The sequence below is a fragment of the Triturus cristatus genome, chromosome 5_2 (genome assembly GCF_964204655.1).
Source record: "Triturus cristatus chromosome 5_2, aTriCri1.1, whole genome shotgun sequence".
In the NCBI taxonomy this organism is placed as follows: domain Eukaryota; kingdom Metazoa; phylum Chordata; class Amphibia; order Caudata; family Salamandridae; genus Triturus; species Triturus cristatus.
Genome location: NC_140588.1, coordinates 385,388,117 through 385,400,481, shown reverse-complemented (window position 1 = coordinate 385,400,481; position 12,365 = coordinate 385,388,117).

Below are 12,365 nucleotides of genomic sequence, written 5' to 3'. Positions count from 1 at the left end.
TTATGTGAATACCTGTACTATATTTGTTTAGAGACTGTATTTTGTAATTATTCTCTATGGGTTTTGAAAAATATATATCTGTTCTTTTAATATATAGGTGTACTGCAATGATTGATTTATCACGGTCTTGATAAAGATGGTCTAATCAGGACAACACCATGGAAACGCGTCAATGCCTTGATGCACAATCCGTGTAGGTGGCTGGTACAATAGATATTTAATAATTGTTCATATATCTGGTTCCAGCCCTAACGTCTGATACACATGGATGCGACTTTTTGATGACAAAGTGTATTGTCTTGTTATACTCTCATCCTTCCTGTGTTATTTGTTTTATCTTTTGATATTGTATTTTGTGGCAAGTTCTTTGCGGCATGCTGCTAAACATAGGTGCTTTTCATATATACATGAAATATATGGTAATTGATTTCTTGTGATTCTTGTTTTTAACCATGACAAAATGTATTTAATGATTTTAATAAAAAGATGTGTATAATTTCTACTATTACTGACGTATGTCTGGTACACTATTTACGAGTTAACAACTATACTCCCCACTGTGAGTTGTGTTTTGAATTGAGTGGTTTGTCGGATGATTGTGAATGGTGCTTACTATAAGGTAGACCAAAGGATGATTTACTTTTTTTGCTAATGTTATTGCTAACAGAATATGTCTCTCCTACTGAAATGCTGTTGGCACATTTGTCTGTATGCACTCTGCACGGTCACTTTATGATTCCAATGCACTGCCTTTAATGTCTATATGAGGATATTATCTAGCAAAATTTCACAGGCTATCTGTAGTCTGTAGTTGATAAGTTTCTACGCAGCTCAGGTAAAGAGAACCATAAACCCATAGCTAATTGTTTTTATTGTTGGTGTTTTTAACAAAACATATATTTTAAACTTTTTGCACATTAGTATTTGTTACACTTTGCACAGCCACTTTATGAATATATAATAAATTTTACCGCCTGGAGAAATGTTGTCTAATTACGTGAGGTGATCAAGATAGTCTTTGAACTGATGAACTGTAATTTTAACTAGGAAGTTCTGACAATATGTTTCTCTTTTGTGTATAGAAATCTTTTAATCAATGAGTTTAATATGTACTATTATTTTATATATTAGTGTTTATGTTATTATATTTGGTCATGTATACTTTGATGGTTATTCATAACTGAATAAAGTTTATTACTTCTAAAAGTACCTTGGGTGGAGCAAGCGTCAACATCGAGAGCACGATGAGTTGGTTCTGATTCTCTCAGTGGGTTACCGTGTCGTTGTCGAGCTCCTTTGAGATGAAGGCACTGCATCGCTGTCGAGCCGCACAGAGCATCACTGTCGGGCCAAGCAGTCTGTGAAACCGCTGTCCTCGAACAGCCTCTGCATCGGGGCTGAAGGGTGATGCATCGGTACCGACCAGTGCAGTGGTGACGATGCATCGGTTTTGTAGCAAACTAGCTTCAGAACCAACGTCTGAGGCCCAGGACTGGAGGGGGCAGCTTAGGTAAGGGTAGGACTTAAAGATGGCTGAGTCCAGCAGCACAAGCAGGATTGCAGGAAGTCTTCTGTGTCCCTGAGACTTCAGAAAACAGGAGGCAAGCCAGAAAGCCCTTGGAGTCACTTTGAGTTCAAGTGAGATGGATCCAGTCCTTGTCCTCAGCAGGGCGGAGATCAGCAGGCAGCTGGGCAGCTGAGCAAAGTAGAGAAGCAATTTCTCAGAACAGTCAGTCAAGGCAAAGTGGCAATCCTTAGAGCACAGCAGTCTTTACTCCAGCAGAGTTCTTCCCAGGTCCAGTAGTGTACTGATTTGGTAGGGTCAGAGCCTCAGTACTTATAGCCAAAAATGCCTTTTTAGGGGGTGACTTCTAAACAACTTTCTGAAGTGCACAAGGATCCCTTTCATCCCAGCCCTGTTTGCCAGGCTATTTGTGTGTGGGAGCAGGGAGGGGTGAATCAGTGCTTTTTGTGTGGATGGGACACTACCTAGTAAAGTGTACATGTCAGCCTCTATCATTCCTCCCTGCCCAGGAAGACCCATCAGAATGCAGATGAATGCCAATACGTTCTCAAAATGCACCTTCCTGTGTCTGTGGCTGGCTAGAGGGAATGCACAAAGTGTAGCTGTCACCCAGCCCAGGCATGTATTGGAGACAGGCTGCAAGCACACAGAGCAATGTTTAGAGCAGTGAAATGTCCACTTTCTAAAAGTGGCATTCTAAAATAGTGATGTCAAATCCAACTTTACCACTAAAAAGGACTTATCATTACCATTCCAAAGATATGAAACGTGATTTAGCCACAACATTTCTAATCAGGAATTACAACTTAAATGTGTTTTAAGGAATTCCCAATGCTAGCCTATGAGAAGAGTGGGCCTCACAGTAGTGAAAAACAAAATGTAGCTGTTTGTCACTACCAGGATATGTAATACTTAAAAGTACATGTTACACAGCACCCTGCTCATAGGCCTACCTAGGGCCTACCTTAGGGGTGACCTATGTGTAATAAAAGGGGAATTTAAGGCTTGGCAAGTGGTTTTAAATATCAAGTCAAAGTGGCAGTAAACTGCACACACAGGCCCTGCAATGGCAGGCCTGAGACAGGTTTGCAGGCTACTTATGTGGGTGACACAACCAGTGATGCAGGCCAACTAGTAGCATTTAGATTGCAGGCCCTGGGTCTGTGGTATACCACTTTACAAGAGACTTACAGGTAAACTAAATATGCCAATCAGGTATAAACCAATTATACCATTGTAGTCCCACACCCTTCACGGGTGGGAATTTCAGATGGCGCCCGCGGTCGGACGCCCGGAACAGGGACTACACAGTCTAGTCCTCCCACACATGGAAGGGCCGGCCCGGCGAGAGGAGGAACAAATAATGGGGAAGAAAAACATTGATGCGGATGGAGGTTCGTTCTTCGGCGTTCTGGAAAACCACGACTTCAGAGACTGGCAAGAACCCCCACTGCAGGAAGAGGAAGACAGAGAGTAGATAGAAAAGAGGAACCGCCCAGAGGCAACGCTCGAGATCCAGCCGACCCAGAGAGGAGGTGGGCGACTAGACTCCCCCAGTCACGACCCAGGAGTGCCGTGGCCCTAGGCAAGTACCTTTTCTCAATTACTTAACTGCGGGCTGGTGGAGGACGGGGCTGTGAGAAGCCTGTACTGCTGTGACTCACTGAGACCCTTTCCCTCATCACTTACACCTCCTCCCTTTTAGATGCACAATCCTGGTCGTGGGTGACGGTGGTGGTAGACAAACTGACCCAAACCCACAGTACCTGACCTTTGGTTTTTTTCTCTTTGAGGGTACGGGCCACACTCTCTTCTTCTGGCGTCCTGTCAAGGAAGAGAAGCTGACCAAAGACCTCAAACTCTCTCTCTCCTGCAAGAGTTGGAAGAGACAAGCCTCCTTGTGATACTGTGGCTAGACTGACATTCAAAGAACCCTTGTGTTTTTGTGGTGACTTTATTCCCTTGTTTTGACCCCATATAGATGGGTCAATAAAATACCTACTAATCCTCGCTCCTGTCTCCGAGCTCTGTATAACTAGGTGAATCACAACCATGTTTAGAGAAGAGAGCACATGCACTTTAGCACTGGTCAGCAGTGGTAAAGTGCTTAGAGTCCTAAAGGCAACGAAAAGAGGGTCAGAAACCTCTGGCAAATAGTTTGACATAACCCTGCAAAAAGGGCAATTTCCAACAATGGCCATACAACTATTGCTTCTAAAACACTAGAGAAATACACCCAAATTGGCAGCAGATAGGCACCTCTAAATGCTCAAAATTGACTATAAGTTTTTGAGTAAAATTATGACCACTCTGCTTCTATCAAAGGTACCAGGATTAATGCTCGTTCTCCATAGCAGGTTAATACCCAAACACATACATAGGGAGACTAATTCCAATAATAGATCATCCCACTGTGGCACACCTAAAAACACTGATATTATTGATTGATGTTGAAAAAGCCTTTGATGCCTTGGACTGGTGTTATCTATGTTTGGTAATCTGTGAAATGGGCTTGGGGGATGGGATGAGATCATGAGCAGATATACTCTACAAAAACACCATCCCACATGCACAAAGTGGGCAGGGGTGCCCTCTATCCCGATTCAATTTGCCAAAGCACAGTTGAACCTTTGGCAAGCATGCTAAAGCAAGGGAGACAGTACAGAGTTGTTATAATCTTGGTCATACCGCATCATATGTCACTTTACACAAATAATATGCTATTATTCCCACAGGGTGGACGGAAGGATATAAAGGCGAAGTGTGGGTGAGTGTCAGTGTTGAAAGTGATTTAGGGCAAATCCACAGCATTCCTGGTATGATAACTGCATGTCAGTGAAATAATCCCTGAAGAGATTTGCCTCCTGAAGTGTGATCTGATCACAATGAAATACCTGAATCTAGAGAGCAGAGTTAGGCATAGGAGAAGAGAACATAAAATAGGAAATGGCCGTTCTGAGGAATAAGTTGAAATTCTGCCGAACACAGTCAATATTGATTGCAGGGAAACTAGCACTTGCGAAAAATGTTGGCCCTGCCCAGACTACTATACAGTCGCAGCCGGTATGACTCATGGGTGTGGGGGCAGGGGGTGCACGTGGTGAGGGGGGGTCATGCGGGGGGGGAGGATTAATTAAAAGAAAACTCAAGTCAACTTTCCTTTGCGTTTGCCAGCCCATCCTGCGTCGTCCGTCTGAACAGGAAGCAGCCACCGGCAGCCTCCCTCCCCTCCCCTCCCCTAAGCCAATCATAACGCTGCAATGGCAGCGTTGTGATTGGCTGGAGCGCCACCCCCAAAGGCGTCTATGGGAGGCCATTTTCTCTATGTAGGCTGCATGCAGCCTACATAGAGAAAATGCAGAGTGCATTTGACTGGTTTGGTAGGCCCCGGGGCCGACCAAACAGTCAGCGCACTCAGAGTGGGCAACCCCTCCTCCCCTGGACTCCAGCAGACCCGCCCACCTACTCACCCCTAACCAGGCATACCCTTCTGCTTTATCGCAGTGTGAGAAGCAGAAACATAAAATGGTATTTAAAATACCATTTTATGTTTCTGCTTCTCGCACTGCGAGAAAGCAGTGGAAGGACGCTCCTCCGCCCACATGGAGGAGCCGCCCCTGCCACTATATTATTTTACAACCCTCCCAATAAAAATACAGAAGGTGCTGATCCAAGAGGTAGACACTATCCTACTAGATAACTTATGGAGTCCAAGTGTGCTCAGAGTAGCATTGGCTAAGCTACGCCTCTCAGTAACTGAGAGAGGTCAAGCTGTTCCCAATTTGTTAATTTATTAATGGACAGTGCAGCTACTGAAGGCCGGAAGGTGTATGGTGGGAGGGACAATTAGCCTCAAAAGATAGGCCCCCAAATATAATCACACTGGAGACAGTGACAAGCATAGTCTTGACACCGACACCCAGGATAGGGGTAGATGTGGCAATGTTCATCTTTTGACATTTAGACACTATTGGACTAAGAACTCTACAAAGGATACATACACAGGTAACATAAGCCGCAAAACTCCCAGCAGTGAGTATAGAGAATCTAAAACATAAAGGAAAAGGGAGGGGTGTGCTAAATTGAATAGAACAGAAGTGGAGAAAATAGGTGACCTACATGAAATAGGAACCCGAAAGGAGTTTGAAGACCTACAAAGGGATTGTGATCTCCCATAAAAACAATTCCTCTTCCATGACTGTGGCACTGCGGAAAGTGTAGAAGTGGGATGCACTAAACTGTCTGTGCATTAAGGCCTTGAAACAATATTTACCATTAACGGCAAATAAGGGCAGTAACACATAGGGGTAGATTTACAAACATTTTGCTCTTGGTTTGCATCACAAAAGTGACGCAAACCAGCACAAAATGTTTTTTTTGCTATTAACTTTCCAGTGCAAAACTTGTGAATCTGTGCTTTGCTTTACTTAGCATCAAGGTGGCGTTACATGGGTGGTACATGGGCGTTCGTACGCAACCACCCATGGTTTTTGCCACAAAACCCTAATCTTTTGAAAGGAGGCATTTAACGGAGAAATGGTTTAATTTCTCCTTTCTTTTCCGACTTTACATTTGTGCTGCACTCTACAGCGAACATACACGGTATGAAAAGTTTTAAAACTGGTCTAGGGATTATGTTTGTGCTGGAAGAGAAACCTTCAAGTATAAAACCTATGCTAGACTCACGCACAAACCCTTGCACTATGGTGCAACGGTCTGTGTGTGGCACTCAGCAGCAAAATCGGCGCTAGGGAGAAGGGGGAGAATTCCATATTTGTGTAGATATGGCGTTCTCCTGCTCTCTCCCTGTCACGCAACGCAGCGGCACAGCAGCATTTTTTGCTTCTCACTTTTGTCACTTTTGTAAATCTGGCCCAAAGTCTATAAAATACTCTTGAGTCAAGCCAAGTGCTCACTGGCCTCCATGAGGCATAAATGCAAGCTGGAGCTGGATAAACCCCCTTTGCTGGACTAAATAGTGAGTAATGCTCCCAAGATCCAAAGAAACACCTGATTCAAATTAGTACAATTAGAAAGAAAAACTGTCATCCCGATCTCATTATCAAGTAAAGGATTAATTTTGTAGGATGAGGAGGGAACTCAAGAGGCAGCGGGGGAACTGCTGAGACAAAGGCTTCTATTAGAAAAACAGTACATTCTGACTGGCAGATTTGTCTATGCTGCTGGCTCCTGTTAGACTTTATGTCAACATTTTTGTCAATGCAATCCACAAATCTCCAAGTACATGCATTGAGGCTTGTGTGTTCTGTTGAAGTGTTTGCACTCACTCACTGCTTATGACCAATATTAAAGTGCATCACTGTCTGTAAGAGTGAGTGATAGTTTATTATTAAAAAACCTATGACATTGTACTCTTAACATAGAATTGCATTAAAATCCAACATATCCACACACACATTTTACACAAGTCAGCAATCACATCCTTGTCTAAAAGCTAATTTCAGACCTAGAAAGACCGAAAATTAAAAAGCATTCACCAGAGTGGCAGGGTTATTCCCTGCTTTAATTATTACACAATTACATTTCTTTATACCCTTTCTGATCAATGCCAGCATAGAACTCATAGCGTGCTCTTCCAGGAACTGTTATAGAAATGTTTGGATTCCCACAGGATTCATCTCCTTTCCTGTGGCTGACGCGATTCGACACTTAGCTCAGAATGGCAGTGTTAGGTGAGATGAGCTCTCAGGGGTACCTGTGCCACTAATTCATGACCTTGTAGCCTGTTGTTGTCCATCACTCATTCCTGTCTGCTGGAGAAGACATGACCCTCTCAGCTTGTGATCTCTGAGGCTCTCCTTGCACCTCACGTCATCCAAGAGTGATGCTGGGCCTGTGTGGATCTGTGGGCCCTCTCCGGCAGAGGCCTCTTCTGCACAAGCCCTGAGGGATCCTTTTCACTAGCACCGGATTGCTCGTCCCAGTGACATCGGGCTCCGAAGACATTGCAAGGCTCGCTGGTCAGGCCCCCATTGTCTGCACTCCATGGGGTGAAGTGGATTCCCTAGATCACCAAACGTATTACCAGGACAAGGAAGAATTCGACAGCGTCGAGGGAGCAGATTCTCTGTCCTGTCATGGAAGGCAACACTGATGAGGCCTCAGCCTCGAGGAGTGCAGGTCCGGAGAGTCCTAGTGCAATAAGAATAAAGGGCGTCATTTTATTTTATTCACGTTTGTACTTGTACATGGAGCCGGACAAGTCTGTAGAATGCAAGAAAACACTACACAAGCCTCGAAATCTGACCGAGGAAACTGAAGAAGGGCTACAGTAACTGTTATTTGGGTCTTATAAACAGCAAAGAAAGTATTGAAAACTCAAGAGGATCTACAAATCTACCATCAATCAGGGTCTCCAATGTAAGATCTTCCAATAAGGAGCTCCACACACTCTGCTCAGAATTCTACAAGATTGAGAGCACCTCTGCAAGAACTCTTCAATAACAACATTTCTGTTACTACATCGCAGATCACTTTATTACCAAAGCCACGAAACATGGAATTCTACCTTACCAGCAAGACATCAGGTTCTCAATATGAGACCATGATGAAGACGATCACACTAAAGAAAGACCACTCTGTGCTTCCATCATTCAAGCAACTCATTCTGATTTCTGAGCCAGTAGAGTAGCTGGCTTTTCACCTGACCCCACCCTCCACAGACATTCAAGAATATCTTGCTATTGACTGGAACCGCAATTCCAGCATGTACACAATCAACAATTATTTAACAAAAGGCATTTTCCCACAAGAGCTCCAAGGAATAACTAACCCCCTTTCCAGAATTTTGAGGCCTTCCTCGTGGACGAATATGATCATCTACATATGTATACTCTGGACCTTTTGTTCAGGACCAGATCAAGATTACCCAGGATTTCCCCCTTCACAGACCTTTGGACACAAACCCAGCCCTCCCCAGCTACTGTCTCAACATCATCCACAGCTGGGCCCTCTCTCCTCCAGCCACCAGCTTACCAATGGCCTTTATCCAATGGCATGGTCACTTTCTCCTCTCTTCCATCTGCTCCAGGTCCACCAATACTCCACGCCGAAATACTACCCAGGAAAAGACACAGAGGGCTTCTTCGCCATACTCAAGTGAGAGTGCTTCCATCTCCGCAGCAGGCTCTGGAGTGCCAGAGAGATGCACTTGTATCAGCAACTTCTCTGCAGAACACCAGGCTGTACACCAGGGCCAGCTTGTCGCACCTCGGACTCCGACTCTGGGGGCAGCATGGTGCTGTTCCCATCAGTCACCCTACAGATTGCTAATGATCTCCTTGGCTAAATTTTGTGAGTGCTGTTGTCTGGGGGGACTGCCACTGATTGGGTATGAGTGACTTGGGGTGTCACTTCCTTTGGAGACTAATGCTGATGAGATTATGAAAGCCCCTCCCTGAGCTGGAGCGTTGGTGCTCCTTATGGTGACAGACAACTGTGTACATATACTACCTCCGCAGCTGCACTAGTATTATCATGGGGAACTCAATAAGCTTGTCGCTATCTCCCTGTAAGCTTTCTTCCATGTATGATGTACTTTTCATGTACTGTAATCCAGGGCTTCAGGTCTCGGTGGGTACCAGGTCCTAGATGATCCTCATGCTCCAACAAGGACACGCTCACAGGCTAAATGCCCCACACCCCTAGAGCGAATGCACATGCTAGTATTTGTTTTCATGTTTTTCTTACAGTTTTGGTTGAGCAAGTATTCATCGCTGGATCTTGTATTGGGGGTTTGTATTTCGTTACATGACATCATGAAACATGGTTTATGTCCATTGTATGTTAGAAAATGTATGAATTCCATCACTCATTCAAATCACATGATGGTGGCTGTTGTACACAAATATAACATGGTCACTTGGAATGCCAGAGGCATGGGATCCATGCAAAAAAGGTACAGAATACTGGCTCAGCTGCACCATCTCAAGGCACTCACAGGGGCATATTTATGACCACCTTTTCCTGCCGCAGCATCACTGTTTGGGACACTCTGGTGGGGCAAACCACAAAATCATACTTTGTGTGGCTTTGAATGGCCTCAAAGGTATGGAGTAATGCAAGGCAGTGCAAATTGCGGTGTTCTTTTACTCTGCACTATGGAGATGTTCCATGGGTGCTGCGGTGGGTGTTCCCACACAAAGCCCATGGGTTTTTTCACCTCCCCAGATTTACTAGACCATGTAAACCCGGGGATGCTCCAAATCCTTATGCCTCCCTAGGGGAGGGCGCAACGTGGAGAAATAACTTTATTTCTCCTTGTTTTTTCCTCTTTCTATGTGTGCTGCATTTTGAAGGGATGTATGATGGTACAACGCGTACCATCACAACGCGGTATGTTACATCGCGGTTTTGACAACGCAAGTTGTTACATCGACTTGCGTTGGAGGGTGCTGGATTTAGGAATAGTGTGAATTACTATTCCAACTCCAGTCTACGTACAGTAGGGAAGGTGTTGGAATAGTAATTCACACTATTCCTTAGTCTAGAGCACCCTCCAGTGCAAGTCGGTGTAACGACTTTCGTTGTAAAAACCACGATGTAACCATACCGCGTTGTAATGGTTGCGTGGTAAAGGATGTTTCCCATTTTGAAGCACACATAGAAAGAGAAAAAGGGCTCTCAGGATTGCTTTTGTGCAGGAAGGTGACCCTTTCTGCACACAAACAATCCTGCTGACAACACAGGCACCAGGGTGCAAAGGTGGTGCATTGGTGTCAGTGCAGGGGGAAAGGAAAGGAATGTACTGTATGAGACAAATACGGTACATTCCTGCCTTACACCAAATCCCCCTCATAAATCTGCCCCATAGTATATTTTCAGGAACCCATTTCACAATCCCTGAAGTCCTTAAACTGTGTTAGAATTGGAGGGGTCAGCTGTTTCATATCTCTTATTCTGTTTTTTCATGGGGTGCTGCAATTTGGATGCGTGAAGGGATTCCCTTTACAGCCTTAGACACTAAAATTGATGACTTGATGTGCAAGGCCATTAGGTTTTTCTCAGGGGTACCTTGGATGGAGCACCTATGGAGCTCTGTGGAGTTTAGGTCCCCAAAATGGAACAGCATGTGTTTTTGGCACACCTGTCAACAGTCCTCGCAGAATGAGCACATTCTCCTTGGGCTTTGGAGGGGACTTACAGCGCTAATAGATATTAATTCAGGCAGCTCCCACCTCCCTCTGCCGAGCGCTGGTTTAGTGCCAGATGCCAAGGCTCTGCAGCAATAGGTTGCAGGGTGGATCCTGGCTGATATATGGTGCAGTCATAATGATGGCATGAGCAAATACTAATTTTATTCCACTCCTCAACACACTGCATGCACGCCGTGATAGAATCCTTAACGCCACCTCCCTCCAGGCCAATGTCACCCACGCAGCATACCTAGGGAAAACACTTTTGGATCACAACCCATTACAAATCACACAATCATGGGGCCAGGTGCCAGTTCCTTGTCATAACCCGGCGGAGAAAGGCACACGGGGCATAGAAAACAGCTTGTGTGAATGACTAGGGAAAGACTACGTGTCCCAGGCGCCCTAGACACAGAAACCGGACATTCCCCTCAGGTACATAAACTCCGCCCACGCTACAACCGGGGCTTGTCACCTGAGTACGTACCTGCCTGCCATGGTTGCTGGAGTGCTCCTACTGCCGTCAAGCCGCCTTTGACGTCCCTGGATTTATCCCTTGCTTCTCTGCCAAGTTTAAACTCCCGGAGTATCGAGGGAGATATAGGAGCGCAGTGCGAGTGCCAGACTCCAACCCCGGCTGCGGGGTTACTGGAGCAACGTCCCTCGCGGGAAAAGCCCCGCTGGAATAGGTGGCCGTGTTGCTGCCTGCTGAGCATTACGACGCGGCAGCACTTGGCCTTCTGAGTCAGCTCGCAATGCGGAAGAGCGCGCCTTCGCCCCCGCCGGAGTGGAATCCTCGGCGCCTCAACTGGAGGTCGTTGTTGTGGCGGTGTTTCCCCCACTCTGGGATATTCCGTAAAGGACACGCTTGCTGAAAGGAACCTCCATTACCTGTGGATTTATTTTCGAGTTCGGCACGAACTTTTACACCACAAGCGCACTACTTCTCGCCTCTCTGAAAGGAAGGGAAGGGTGAGACAAGGCACTTGAAAACATTTTGTTAAAGGAACGCCTGCTCCTTCGCCCCGACCTGAGTGAAAGGTTGTGGCAAAAGGGGGTAATTAAACTGGGGGATTAAGGATTACCCGTTCCATTGAAAAGCCGAGGCTTGTCCTGCCACGAACTCCCTGAAGTCAAAGGGAGGCGTCCAAACAGATAAGTGCCTCTACATCAATGTGCCTCTACATCAATGGAGTGACAATGTCTAAGTTTTATTCCTCTTCCTGAATCATTGCCACCATTCTGTTTTAAGAAGACGTGCAGCCGATTCCTAAGTAAGTACATACACATAAGGGGGGAGGGAGAGGGAGTGTAAGACTTACTAGAAGAAAGTATTAATGAATGTGTTGTCTCACTTCCAGGGCACTCAGGGTGGCAGATAAGACGCGAGAGAGCCATTCCCTCCGAAGATATCCCTGTCCTGAAGTCTCGCAGCTGCACTCCTGTTTCTTTATCCTTTTTTTTCCCTTTCCCCGATTAGGGATATGTCCGTGTAGTGTGCCTGTTCTACTTACTCATGGACATCTCTCCTTAGGGGAAGGGGTTAAACTTACGTCTTCATCGTTCCCACTGTATCCGGCTGTCGGTACAGGCTTCAGCCTTCCTCTGTGTGACACTCCTATACCCAAACACTTGCAGCCTCAGCTCCTAGAAAATGCAGTGTTTGGAAATACCATGGCCAATAC